General features: G+C 44.2%; 1 long non-coding RNA gene across 3 annotated transcripts in view; it reads left to right on the forward strand.

The window, feature by feature from the left end:
- Positions 1-15,000, forward strand: part of LOC103163931 — a 25,951-nt gene that overhangs the window by 7,221 nt on the left and 3,730 nt on the right. Inside the window, exon 1 of one of the 3 annotated variants that reach the window (XR_003486059.2) lies at positions 8,715-12,796. The exons of 1 other annotated variant lie outside the window; for it this stretch is intronic. This is a non-coding gene — a long non-coding RNA (uncharacterized LOC103163931). Of the gene's footprint in view, positions 1-8,714; positions 12,797-15,000 lie in introns of those variants that run through there. One more of the 3 variants, XR_003486057.2, reaches the window with a different exon arrangement.

Raw genomic sequence — 15,000 nt, forward strand, 5'->3', positions numbered from 1 at the left:
TGAGTGTCCCATGAGTTGCTTACAGGAACATGTATTTAAACAACAAAGCAACTTGAACTAGGGTGAATCATTACTACAGGACATTGAATCTCTCCTGTGTGGCAGAGCTATTGTCAAATGCTTGGATGACCACATCTGGATTTTTTTACAGGTGACAAAATAGATCTCCACACATTTCAGCCTCCGCTATTTGGAATTTCCTGTTATTGTGACTGAATCTAATCTTGACATGCTATGACCCAAATAAAGAGAAAATTTTCCATAAATCTCAGCTAAACCAAAGAATTTTATTTCACAAATATCCCCCCCCCCCCAGCATAACTCAGAAAAGGTTAGGTGAATTACTTGGATGTTTTCAATTGTTTTAAGTAATTTGGTCTCGTTGGAACATGAAGACAAGTCCCAGATATCCAAGTATTTCTTGTTTTCTTATTTTTGGTTGACCCTAAACAGATCCATAAAAGATTCTTTTAATTAAAATAATGCCTCCAGTGTTGGGTGGCTGGATGGTAAGTTCTAGCTAACAATTTCTGAAATGAGAGAGAAGGAGGAGAAAATTCAGGAAGGAGTTGTGCTTTAACATGGGACTTCAAGTCCAGAAAACAAAACCAACCAAACAAACAAACCATCGCATTGTGGGTTGTGAGTGAAGGCAGTAAGCCGATCATGGCACTTGTATGGGTGCCCCATTTTTCACTATCCATTTGTCTGTTGAAGGGCGTTCAGGTTGTTTCCATTCCCGGCTATTGTGAACAGAGCAGTAATGAATGTTGCTGAGCAAGTATCTGTGGGCTAGGATGCCCAGTCATGTGGGTGTATGCTAAGGGATGGCAGAGCTGGGTCATCTGATCAATTTAGCTTTTCATTTTTGTGGATTCTCCATTCTGATTTTCACAGAGGCTGCATCAGTTTGCATTTCCTAAACATGGAATGAAAGTCCTTCTTTCTCCACAGCCACACCAGCATTCATTGTCTGTTGTGTCATTGATCTTAGTCATTCCGGCTGGGGTGTGACGAAATCTCACAGTTGTTTTCATTTACACTTCCCTAACTTCAAGGGACAATAAACACTTCTTGAGGTATTTCTTACCTTTTTATTTCTTCCATGGAGAACTATTTAGATCCCTAAGCCATTTTTCAATGAGTTATTTGCTTCCTAGCCCCCCCCCCTTTTCTAGTTTTTGTATATTCTAGATATTAGTCCTCTGTCAGATGTATACCTAGCAAATATTCTCTCCCATTCTGTGGGTTTTTTCTTCACTTGATTGTTTCCTTAGCTGTAAAAAACTGTTTTGGTTTTATGAGATCCCAGTTATCAATTGTTGGCCTTCTTAATTCCTTGGCAAGTGGAATCCCTTTCAGAAGCCACTCCTACACTTATGTCATGTAGGTACTGCCGTGTTTTCTTCTAGTAGTTTTAGTGTTTCAGGTTTCCAGTTGAGGCCTTTGATCCACTTGGATCTAATTTTTGTAAAGGGTGATAAGTATGGGTCTAATTTTATTCTTCTGAGTGTGGGCATCCATTTCGTAAGCACTGTTTGTTGAATATGCTGTCGTTTGTCCAGCGTGTTTTTGCACTGTGTCGAATGTCTGATGGCTGTAATTATGAGGACTCATGCTTGGGTCTTCTATTTAATTCTTTTGGTCCACACATCTGTGCCAGTTCCATACTATTTTTATTACTTTAGTTCCCTAGTAAATCTTGAAGCCAGGAATAGCAATGTCTTCATTATTATTCAAGACTGCTTTGAGGTATCTTCTGGGCACCCAAACTCACATGCACATACCTGCACACAGACGCATACACATAATTAATAAAATAAATATTTTCATCTTTGAAGACATTGTTTTAAAAAGCTGCTTTTAAAAGTCCCTGTGTTCATTGGGCAGAAGCAGGTGATCCTCTGTGAGTTCTGGGCTAGTCTGTTCTACATAGCAAGTTCCAAGATACCCAGGGCTAAAGTACAGTGAGATCCCGTCAAAACAAAATGAAATAAACCAAACCATAAACAAGGTCACCTAGCAGGGCAGGAAAATTTTGTCAGGTTAAAAAGAGAGAGAGAGAGAGAAAGCGTGGTCTTTTAAGCTAATCTTAGCTGGCTTGTGAGACAGAATGGGACAGAAGACGCATCGTGACCTAAAGCTGGTGGCACAACAGCAACTGTCTGTGCAAAGGAAGCAGCTATTTCTAGATTGTGAAGTGTGATGCTGTGGGCGGGGTAAGCCCGGAATGGTGGCCTCATTTCCTCCAGAAATTTAGGACTAATTAGGATTGCTTAGCTTGCTTAAAGGTGAGAAGTGTCTCCTTTTATATTTCTTCCACTTTCTTCAAGCCACTTTTAACATCTTGATTGCAGTCAACAACTGCAGGAAGGGACCAGGTTTTGCAGGTCTCAGACAGGTGGTGCTATATTCTGCCCCGGGGTCTCTGATCTTCAATGATCACATTTGTGTTGAATTTCTACTTCGGTTCCTCCTTGCTAAGGCTTTCACAGTTAAATGGATTCCAAGGCTGATGGTGTTGCGCTCAGTGTGTTCTTCCAAGAATCCCCACCCTGGCCTTCCAATCTCTCCTCATACTGACCAACATCCAATAAGCAGGTGTTTTTGTCTTTCTTGATTCAGTCTCTTTCCAATGGATGGAGCCAATGACAACTGTCCTGCTAGTAGTTACCAACACAGTGCGACTTTGCATTTAAAACTTTTGACTTTACTGAACACATTATCTGGCTCATTTTCCTATCTTTCTTGTGACAAAACGGAAAAGGTCCTTGGAAGACATAAACCAGCAAGTCTGCAAGCCAGAACGGAAGCAGGGACTTCCTAAAGTAATTTCTGACCATCTATTAGGTCTTTGTTTTTCCCACACCAAGAGAGACTCAGGACTCGGCACATGTGTGGGACCTCAGTGCGCATGCTCAGTTTTCCCTTTAAAAGTTCCTCCTCCCCTCCCTCCTCTCCTCTCCTCCTCTCTCTTATTCTGTGTCTCTCTTCTCTCTTACTCTCTGTCCTGCTCTGTTCTTCCATTTCTCTCTCTCTCACTCTCCCGCCTTATAATAAACTGGTTAATGTACTCTCCATGGCTCATGTTCCACAGAGCGTGTCTTTAAGCAAAAGAATAACACCAAGTATCAAGAAATCTTTCAAAAGCAAGCTCAAATTTTTAAACCTTTTGAAAAGTATGATTTCCCAGGCAAAATGAGTCAGCTTGGTTCTTTATAGCTTTAAAATCTATGAGTCTTTGAAAATGTATCAACTTCTCTTTAGGTTTGTCTGCATTTCTGTCTCCCCACTAGATGGTGATGTTCTCAAGGGCAGGAGTGATGACCTGTTTGCTTCTGTGAAGTTCATTCACTTTATACATTAAAAGCAAAATCAAACCAAGCTACTAGGCACCTGGACATTATAACTAACAACATGACTCATTCCCAGAATGCACACGCACACATACCCACTGGCGGGGGTGGGGGGTGGGGGGCAATCAGATAGTCAGAAAATACTCAATCTTAGCTATGTTTTAGGCCTGGGGCTGTAGCCTAGTTGGTACATCGTGCTTTCCTAGAATATAGGAAACCCTCAGCTCAACTCCGGGAATCACTTAAAGTGGCGTGGAGGTGGTGGTGCACACCTTTAACCCGAGCACTCTGGGAGGTAGAGGCAGGTAGATCTCTGAGTTTGAGGTCAGCTGGTCTTCAAAACAAGTTCCAGGGCAGCCAGAGCTGTTTCACAGGTTTCTCTGGAAAAACCAAACCAAAACAGAGCACACCTGTCATCTGAGCACTCTGGAGTTGGAGTCAAGAGAATCAGAAAGAAGTTCAAGGACATCTTTGGCTATATATTGAGTTTGGGACAAATGAGGAATACAGTTTTCTTTATATTTTATTTTATTTTGTTTTTTTGAGACAGGATTTCTCTGTGGCTTTGGAGGCTGGCCTGGAACTAGCTCTTGTAAAACAGGCTGGTCTCAACGCACAGAGATCGTCTGCCTCTGCCTCCTGAGTGCTGGGTTTAAAGGCATGCGCCACCAACGCCCTGCACACTTTTCTTTATAAAAGCAACCAACACCTTATAAATTTCAGGCAATAGTTAACTGAAAAAAAAAAATGTAGGTGCTGGTGAGAGGCCTCAGTGAGTAAAGATGCTTGCCCCCAAGCCTGACAACCTGAACTGAATCCCCAGGACCCACATGGTGGAAGGAGCCATAGGAGTGTGGGGGAGGGGAGAGGCTGGGGGAGAATGCCTAGGGACAAATTATATCCTTCAAAATCACACCCTCTGTCATGTCCTATTTTCCATATTCAGGAACCTTTTCTTACAGTTTCTACTGCCTCCAGGTGTTACCATCAGCTGGGGACCAAGCTTTCAACACAGGAACCTTTGGGGGCATTCCAGATGCAAACTATAACTGGCTCCTTACAGTCAGGAATTAAAGCTTAAATTACAGCACTGTGTTTTTAGTGGTTGCTATGGTTTATTATTTTAGTGTCCCCAGCACAGCAGTGTCCAGAGGCTGGCCTTTGGGAAGTGGTGGGGTCCTGAGGGCTCTGTAACATCACAGATTAGTCCACTGATGGATTGATAACACAACACTGCTGGGAGTGGTGGAAACAATGGGAGGTGTGGCCTAGTTGGAGGAAGTGGGTCTTTGAAGCATGGCCTCAAATTTGTTTTGTCTTCAGCTCCTTTCTAGGAGCCATGACTCCTGGCTTTATGTGTTTTCTTAGCACACAGCTTTCACCCGTGTTTTCAATAACCTTTACCTGCTACCGCCATTCATTTTAATGTAAAATTGACCCTGTCCTGGACAGGATTCAGTTCCTGGTCCCCTTGTCAGACCCCCAGGAAACTCAGGTATCTGGGGTCCCAGGCCACGACCACGGTCACCCCAATCACCAGGCGGATTCGAGAGCTTGCTGCAAACTGCACAAGGCTTTATTGTAATTTAACGAGCTAACCCCATGTTAGCTCGGGTCTTTCACCCATCCACCATGGCAGATGGCTGGCAAAGACAGCTCCTAGGGCCTCCCCTAGGGCCTCCCGAGAGATCTTATAGGGCAGCGTAAGGGGAGTGTCTAGGGGTATGCACAGGCTCACTATTGGTGTGCCTCCAGCCTTGAAGGGTCTGCCCTGTGTTGATTGGTCAACTGGTTGTTATGGCCCATAGACCCTCCCAGGGTGGTTGCTATGCTCTGTGCGTCATTGCTGTGTGCTTGTCCGTAAAGTACACCCAGGGTCATAAAGCATAGCGCCACCAGCTAACTTCTGATTGGTTCCTTGCCATGAGGCAGGCATCTGACTTCCTAGTGACCAAGACAAGGTCATAGAAGCACGTGTTCGGCCGCTATGACTGCTGAAAGGGGAGCTGGTCCCTTCACCCTCACTAAGCTTTATTCTTAGTGTTAAACAGCTGTGATTGACTTAGCTACCTGCTATTGAAAGGGAAAAAAATCCAACCTTTGCATTCAAAGAATCACTGCTCCGGTGTCTTGTATAATAACTGTTAACACAGTTGTTTAAAGTTACACAAAATGAGCACGGCTTTCTTTTATGTGCAGAGATGAGCCATCCGTACTCCTCTTTTTGAAATCAGAGCAATCTTAATGTTTCATGGCTGTAACTAATTGAACCGTGACGTAGCAGTTGCTGCCACTCCTCAGCATCCTGTTTTATTTCTCTGTTCTGCCCCTTCTGCCCCACCTCATCTTTGCACACCAATCATACATAAACACTTTCTGTTTACCTGACATGATGTAATATGTAGGCTTAGTAGAGTTTAGGCGTTCTAGCTATGCCAAATTCTCTGAAATAACCTTTTTCCCTTTGGAAGACAATAGTTGTTGTAGGTTATGATTGTAAGCCCAATAAATTGGCAAAATCTATTTTGGGATTTTTTTTTCAAAGAAGTTAAATTTCAAAAGTGCTGAGATGTTAAGTAATGAATAAAATAAAGGAATTAATAATTCATTAGTGTATTAATAAATATTTCAGGACTAATGGGGCCCTGGTAAATTAACATTAATATCTTAGTAAGTGAAATTCTTTTAATGTTTTCTATATTTCAATTTAATGTGTTTAGTATTGAGCAAGAATCTATAGATAAGAGGTTTAACAAAAGTCACTAATAGATGTGAAAAGAGAACTTTGAGAAGTTTTCATAAATGAAAATATTCACATGTAAGACATTTAAAGGCAAAGATAACCATCAATCACTTCCTAACCGTGAGTTCATTTTACTAAACAGGATTATTCTCCCTTGAAATTTACTAAGATGCCTTCAGACACTCATTAAGAGAGTCATGGCTATTGTGATGAAGTTGTAGTCTCTCATTATATATCCCTGAAATGTCTTCAAATGAACACTTTTAACTCGTAATTTTATTTTAGTATTAGCCATGACTTTGGGGGATTGTGTATGTGTGTGTGTACATGTGCGCTCTCTCTCTCTCTCTCTCTCTCTCTCTCTCTCTCTCTCTCTCTCTCTCTCCATACATACACACAGATGCACCGCCTTTTTTGATCTTTTGAAGTCTTTTAACTATTTATTCAGTGTGCATGCACCAATAATGCTCTTCTTTCTGGATACTGAAAAGGTCAATGGCACTCAGGCCAGTTGTGAGGACCAAAACCATCTCTAAAAATTACTAAATATCCCTCCAGAGCAGAAGGTCACCTTGTAAGGGCCACCAGCTCTATAGTAATGTTTTCTACAAGGATCTTAATCTTAAAGACCTAAAGTAGAAAAATCCCAAGAACCAACAATTCATTCATTCATTTACTTATTCATTGATTGATTGTCTTGCTTATTCATTCATTTCAATGTTGTTGAAGCATCAGTCACAGCTCATTCATTCATTAGCCACGCCTTCAAAATGGTGCACACCTTTAATCCCAGCCCTTGGGAGACAGAGGCAGGCAGATCTCTGTGAGTTCAAGGCCACCCTGATCTACATAGTGAGTTCCAGGACATCCAGGGCTACATGGAGAAAACTGGTCTCAACATAACAAAAAAAGCTCTTTGGCTTCTAGGATCTCATAAACTCACCCACTTATACACACGCGCACACATACACACACACACACACACACACACACACACACAGCACACAGACACACATGGAATACACACATAAATAAATAAATATATTTTGTCCTGCTATTTTCTTTTTTGCTTTATTTTGTTTTTGTCTACTTCACAGAAGCTAGTTATCTGGAAAGAGGAACCACAATTAAGTAAATGCCTCCATCTACATTGTCTGTCAGCAAGTCTCTGGTGCATTTTCTTGATTAACAATTGATGTGACTGGGCACAACCCATGGGGACAGTAGTGCCACCACTGGGCAGGTGGTCCTGAGTTATATAAAAAAGCAGATGGTGCAAGCCATGAAGAGAAGCCAGTAAGCAGCATTGCTCCATGGTCTCTGCTTACGTTTGCCTCCAGGTTCCTGCCTTGAGTTCCTACCCTGACCTCCCTCAGTGATGGGCAGTTATCTGGAAGCGTAAGATGAAGTAAACCCTTTCCTCCTCAAATTGTTTTTTGTCGTGGAGTTTTATCACAGTCATAGAAACCCAAGACAATCTTCAAAGAAATGTGCAATGAAGTTTGCATTCTGATTAAAATTGAATGTCTAACCTTTTGATATGTCTCTAAACATATTTTTATCCTATACTATGTATTTAGGTGTCCCGACGTCAACCTGGGGCAAGAGAGTCAAGGATAGGGAATGGGGACAAGAGACGCAGAAAGAACGACCACAAGACAGGATTCTGATCAAGTGGCAAACTTTACTTTTCTCAGGCTAGCTTATATAGTCAGGATATGGGGAGGGGTAGAATGGGTTGTTTGTGCACCAGGTGTTAGTATAGGCAGGATATTAGGAAGCCACAAAGAGGATTTTGGCAGAGTAAAGAGTTCATGAGTAAGAGCTCCAGGAAGGGGTTGCCTAGGTGACTGAGCCTATAGGTGGAGGACTGGGTCAAGCTGTGTATTTTCTTGAGCTGAGGTTCTAAGGAGTTGCTATGTAAAGGTTAACTATGTGGCCTGCTAAGCATGGCCTAGGATCTCATGCCAAGCCCTGAGATTTGGCTCCCAACATTTAGGAAAATCAGCATTTTCATCATTATTGATTATAAAACCAAATGCAGCCAACACTGAAGAATGTTGAAGATATAGGCTGGGGAGAGAGCTTAGCTAGTAAAGTGTAGGGGACAGAAAGCCATGCCTGTTAGAGGCTGGCTACAGGTGTGCCTGACCACGCCTGCTAAGGCGTGGTCAAGGTGAGGTCAGTATGACGAGGCATGGGCTCTTAAGGGGCTGCAGAGCACATGGAAGCCCCTTCTCCTGCCCCTTCTCCCTGGCCTCGCTGTTCTGCTGCCCTGGGCACGCTCTGGCTTGCATTTGACTGGTATTTATCTCAATAAAGATATCTCGACCTTACGGATTATGAATTGTCTGAGTCACGTAATAAGTAAAGTGCTAACTGTGCAAGCAGAAGGGTCTGAGGCAACACTCAGACCCCATGTTAAAAAGTCAGGCATAGAGTCAGGCAGTGGTGGCGCATGCCTTTAATCCCAGCACTTGGGAGGCAGAGGCAGGCTGATCTCTGAGTTCAAGGCCAGCCTGCTCTACAGAGCAAATTCCAGGACAGCCAGGGCTAAGCAAAGAAACCCTATCCCTAAAAAAACAACAATACATGTTACCATGCCTGACTTTTTAGGCAGAGATAGGCAGATCCCTAGAACCCTTGGCCAGCCAGCATAGCCTACCTGGTGAGTTCTAGGCTAGTGAGAGACCCTATGTGGTGGTTTAGTGAGAAATGCCCTCCTGGGCTCAGGCGTTTAAACACTTGGTCCTCAGTTGGTGGTGCTGTTGGGAAAGTTATGGGGAAATGTAGTCTTGCTAGAGGAAGCTTGCCACCTGGGGGAGCACTTTGAGAGTTCATAGCCCTGTTCTACTTCCAGTGAAAATAAACAAACACATACATCTCATTAGTATGCAAATTTGCCTTAATCTTTAATAGATGATAAAATTACATGTTTATCAAAGAGTTGTTTCAAAGTTTTTTTTGTTTTGTTTTTGTTTTTTTTGAGACAGGGTTTCTCTGTGTAGCTTTGGAGACTGTCCTGGAACTCACTCTGTAGACCAGGCTGGCCTCAAATAAGAGATCCACCTGCCTCTGGCTCCCCAGTGCTGGGATTAAAGGCATGCCACCACCACTGGGCACAACGTAAATTTTTAACTTTTTGGGAGAATTTATTACATGAGTACTGTATGTACATTATTTCTGCCCTGCCTCTCTACCTCCTCCTGTATCTACCCTCTCAAGTTTATGACTCTTTTTCTGTAATTATTAATGTTACACACACACACACACACACACACACACACACACACGCATACAACTTACAGAGCCCACTTACTGTTGCTATTATGTATGTGTTTAGGGCTGACCACTTAGGATTGGATAACCTCAGGAGGTTCAGACAGAGAGAAAACTGATTTTCCCTCTTCAACACCCATTACCTTGACTACCTGTAGCTGTTCGTCATGGATAGGGCCTTGTGAGGTTTCCCCAGATTTACTGGCATTTTGCCTGGTGTTGTCATTATGCAGGTCTTGTTTAAGTGACCATACTATGAAGATTCATGGGGGCAGCATCTCCGTCGTGTCTAGAAGACACTATTTCACAGCAGACGTTTTGGTCTTTGGTCTTTACAATCTTTTTATCTTCTCTTCCACAGTCTTCCCTGAGCCTTAGGTGTTGGGCTGTACTGTTCAAATACTGATTGGGGCTGGGCACCCCACAATCACTTCTTCTCTTTTGACCAGTTGGGCAACTTTGCAGTAGCTCCAGATAAAATTCTTTGTGAGTTATTATCAGTAGATGTTTGATTTGTATGCCCATTTTATGCCTTTTCGGGGCAGGATCACGCGTAAAATCTTTAGACGAAAGGGGGTTTCAAGGAGTAAAAGTTTTATAAGCTCCGGTCTGGACACAAGCTGTCTTATTCACAAGAGCACACACTATCAACTGTCTGTTCAGAAAGGGTTCACTCCCTAAGGTGCGGTGGCTACGAAGGCCACCAGGATGTTACATTCTGCACACATCCATCCACGTCGTAACTACACTTGATTTGCAACAGCAGCCTTCTAGGGCTACAGCTACAATAGGCTCCAAGCTCTCTCCTTTGTCCCGCATAGATCATTGTAAGGCCATATTGTCTTACTCCTCTGTGCATCCCCAGATCATGGCCCATGATAACAATTTACATCATGTCTTTTAAAAACTTAAAGTAGTTGTCATAATTTGCTTATCCATTACTCTGTTTCTGACCTAGTCCGGGACTGAACTGGTTCCTCCTAGTACTCCGAGAACTCAGCTGCCAAGTTCCTCCATATTGAAATGTTCCCTGCTGGAGCGGGGAAGGAGCCGTGAGACTCAGGGAGTTAGCTAACCTTGCAAATCTTGGAGACTGAAGAGCGCAAGGTTCCCAAGGCCTTCCCCAATGTGATAGAGGCAATAAGAAGTCATTGAGGAGGAGACCGACTTGCCTGGAGGAGGGGTGCCAAGCTGTCCAGCCATTGACAGGTTAGCAGAGAGCTCCGGGGATATAGCTGTCATGTGTTGCCACTGGCTGGGTGGTCATTTTAGAGAGACAGCCATTAAGCAGCCATTCACCAAAACTCCCACAAGGAATCCCAGGGAATTCATTACGTATCAAGTTTGCCTTTGCCAGAATCAGCTTTGGACTGTCATTGTTTCCCTATCTAGGGTGAAGGGACATTCATGTTGTCTCTCCCCGGAAAGCCCCACACAACATTTGTTTAAAGATCACTTCCTTAAGCACAGTTTCCTTGATACTATCAAGGTGTGCTTTCGCTGTTACCATGGTAGTTCAGAGAGCACCTTAGCTCTCTACTTTATGGCAATGTTCATTTCTTGATTTTTATGATCTGAAATAGCCAGCGAGGCCCAAGAGATTGAGAAACACAGGTTCTCTCATCTTTGGTGCTTCAATATAGTACACCTCAGTACACATGCAATAAACATTTCGGGAATAAAAGAATTTTGATTAATAACATTTGTGAGACTGATCTTTCCATTTCTCTAATCCTCTACTGGCTACACAGTCACATCTTGGCAAGTGGCTGGTATATTTTTGTTCCCGAATACAACTCTTCCGAAAGGTTGCCATCACTGGGTATTTCTGTCACCTACTGTATGGACATGGTGTCTTGGTGAATCAAAGTCAGGGTGTTTGCTGTATGTGCATGCACTAGAGTGCTCTGCGATCTCTCTCTCTCTCTCTCTCTCTCTCTCTCTCTCTCTCTCTCTGCTTCTTCAGGGACTTTGGTTGATAAAACAGTGGCTTCTTCCACCCGCCCTCCACTGCCCAGAACTGTCTTTTCCAGTTTCGGTAGGAATGTGTCAGGCAGGTTCTTCAGAGTTTTCTCTCCAGGTAGGAACTCAGACGTTCTTCAGCATTCTTTTCCTAATTTAGATGAACCACTAGAGGGGGCAGTGACGCTCCCTGTTGTACCTCAATCTTAGGATAGTAGGGTCAGACAGGCTTTGGGGACCTGGGGCAGACTTCTTCCATCTGATAAACCAAGGAACAGAGTGGAAACGGGAAAAACTTTTCCTAAGGCTACAGAGTCAGCTCTTGCTCTCCCCCAACCCCCACAGGATTCTACATGGAGCACACTCATGCTGCCTCAGGGCCTTGAAGGGGGTACTACAGGTTAAACGGACATGGCTCATGTGTCACAAGGCTGATTAACTCATCCCGAATTCCCTGGGCTGCCAGTGTGTTTATCTAAGTGTATTTTTTAATGGTCCATGGGTGGAGCGTGTGTGAGGGAGAGGAAGGAGAAGCATGTGGTAATGAAGGTTGTGCTGAGCCTCAACTTTTTTGGAAAATGAGATGTGGCGGCCTGTGATGACTATTGCCTTTTTTTCTTAGGTGTTAACGTCCTGTCACCCCTTTGCCAGTAACTACCCCCCTCACTTACAGAGGCATGGGCCGGTGGTGATGCTGGCTAACCATAGCTCCCCCATTCCTCCCTGACAGAGTGATGGCTTAGGGGAGGGGATGAACTTCAGGTGGGTCAATGAGAGGCCTCCTTAGGGTCTTTGAACTCCTAATCCTCCTGCCTCCATCTCCCAATGCTAGGATTACAAGGGTGTGCCAGCATGCTTACCAGAGAAGTCTTACTTAAAAGGTATGTAAGGGAGCTCTGAAGAGACCCAGAGAGACGACCCAGGCAGAGGACAGAGCCCAGGTTCCGCTCCATCTGCCCGGAGTCTGCCGCACCTCTTACAGTCTCCTAGTTGCCCTGAGTTATGCCACCTAATAACAAGCTTGTCAGTTCTTTCTTTTTTATTCTTCAAAGATAATTTGACCCAGATGCTTGTCATTCACAGTGAAGAATTTTGCCATAACTCTACAGGTTGTTAGAATTTACCAGAACTAGGTCTGAAATTGAGTGGATGGGTTGGATGGACTGTCATCACTGAGAAGGGGTCGTTTGAATGTCACTGGCCTCCATAATCTCATCGGGAGGGGCAGTATTAGGAGGTGTGGCTTCGTTGGAGTGGGTGTGGCCTTGTTGGAGGAAGTGTGTCACTGTGGGGATGGGTTTTAAGGTTTTCCTATGCTCAGGATAATGCCCAGTGTCTCAACCGGCTTCCTGTGGCCTGCAAGATATAGAACTTTCAGCTACTACGCCAGCACCGTGTCTTCCTGCACACTGCTATGTTCCCTGCCATGTTGATAGTGGACTGAACCTCTGAAACTGTAAGAGCACCTCAATTAAATGTTTTCCTTTATAATAGAGTTGCTGTGATCATGGTGTCTCTTCACAGCAATAGAAACCCTAACTAAGACAATCTCCCTTCTCACTATGACCTTTTGGGTAAAGACAAGACTCGGCCTTTCAAGAACAGTGATTGAAGAATGCAGACTGATCAGCTCTCTGTATTTCCTATCTTCACTCAGCCAGGAAAGACATGGTACCAGTGAGGCCAAGGGCAGGGATACATGATCCAGTTACTTCTGCTCTCTGTAACAAAAGCTTTACTCTAAAACTCCAAGCTGTTTTGCAGCTCACCTCTTGAGTGGTGTGCCAGTATGGCTCATCTAACTACTGGGTAGTTAGAAGTGTTGTGCCAAACTCAGGGAATAGCATTCAAGTCCCAGCTCCGAGCTCTTATAGACAGCGCCTATGAGCCATCTTATATCTCTGGACCTCTACTTATCAGCTTAAAACCATGATATTTGAACAACCTGATCGTAAGATGTTTTCTGGCCTTAAGATTATATTATCACCAAAGAACAATTCAATAAATATTTTGAGAATCTCATGTTGGTCTAACTGATCCTGTAAACCCCGCCCCCAAGTCACATTTAACTTACTATTCTTTTCACGAGTGCCTAAGGCAAGCCAGATGCAGTACCATTCAAATAGAAATCTCTGCTTCTGGCAGGGAAGTGCAGCCCTGCCCTCCTTAGCAAATCATTTGTTACCCTGAAGGTTGAGTATACGCCATGGCAGGGAGAGCCACTGCCTCTTCTGTAATATTAATTACTGTGAAGTAGCAATTCTGTACTTCGGGGCCTGGGAGGAAAGAGCTTTCCTCACATTCTCACCTCTGCCTCCCAGACTCCCTCGACACATCCACCTCCCAGACTGCGAAGAGCCAGGGTTGCTAGGAGACCTGTCGACGGTGGAATAAAAAGGGAAGCAGATACTTCCTGGATACCCCATCTAGTTTTGAAAGACTGAGTTAAAGTACAAGTGGAGGTGGTTAGAGAAGGGAAGGAAGGGGCGGGAGGGGAAGGGAAGGGATGATACACACGAGAAACTGAAGTCATTCTTGCCAGGCCCAAGTTTGTCTCCAGGAAGCAGTGAGCTAAACTGGTTTGTTCTGAGTGTCGAGGGGTACCAGGGAGCTCAGCCTAATTGGGGTGTGGGAATGATCAGTTAGACACCAATGAGACCCGTGTAGGACACAAAGTTAAGGATACTGTAAGGGATGCTTGGGAATGCAGCTCAGTCGGTAGCATGGATGAAGACCTGGGTTCAAGGCCTAGCATTGCATAAAAACTGAGCATGGCAGTACACAGCTGTGAGGCGAGCACTCAGCAGGTGGAGGCAGGAGGATCAGTTCAAGGTCATCCTCAGGTGCATACTGAGTTCAAGGCCAGCGGGGCTACGTAAGACCCTTTCTCAACCCTACCTCTTTCCCAACAAGGAGAGCATTCTAAAGTGAGGTGTACCCAGTGCTCTCAAGTACCTATCTGTTGCTCTGGTAAGACACCCTTAGAGAAGCAATCTAAGAAGGAAGACTTTCTATGGATTCATAGTGCCAGGCACCATCCATCATGACAGGGACGTCAAGGCTGCAGGAGTTGGAGCAGCTGGTATGGTGACAGTTGTAGCCAGGAAGAAGAGCCCAATAAATGGCTGTTCTCAGTTCACTTTCCCCTTGTGGTGATTTGAAAGAAAATGGCCCCCAAAGGGAGTGGCACTATTGGGAGGTGTGGTTTTGTTGGAGTAGGTGTGACCTTATTGGAGGAAGTGTGTCTCTGTGGAGGCCAGCTTTGAGACCTCATATATGCTCCAGCCATGCCCAGTGTCTCAGATCACTTCCTGTTGCCTGCTCAAGATGTGAGAATTCTCAGCTCCTTCAACGCCATGTCTGCCTGCACGCCGCCTTGTTCTCCACCATGATGATAATAGACTGAGCCTCCAAACTATAAGTTACCTCAATGAAATGCTCTCTTTGTAAGAGTTGCCCTGGTCATGGTGTCTCTTCACAGCAACAGAAACCCTGACTTCAGCCCAGAGATGGTTCTGCCCATAGTGGGCTGGGCTTCCTTCCCATCTCAATTTATCTAATTAAGATAATTCTACTCAGGCAAGCCTAGATAGGTTCAGATCCCAGGTGATTCAACATCTCATCAAGTTGACAGCTGAGAAACCATCACAACTACTGCAT

Source organism: Cricetulus griseus, chromosome 5 (genome assembly GCF_003668045.3).
Source record: "Cricetulus griseus strain 17A/GY chromosome 5, alternate assembly CriGri-PICRH-1.0, whole genome shotgun sequence".
NCBI classification, from domain to species: Eukaryota; Metazoa; Chordata; class Mammalia; order Rodentia; family Cricetidae; genus Cricetulus; species Cricetulus griseus.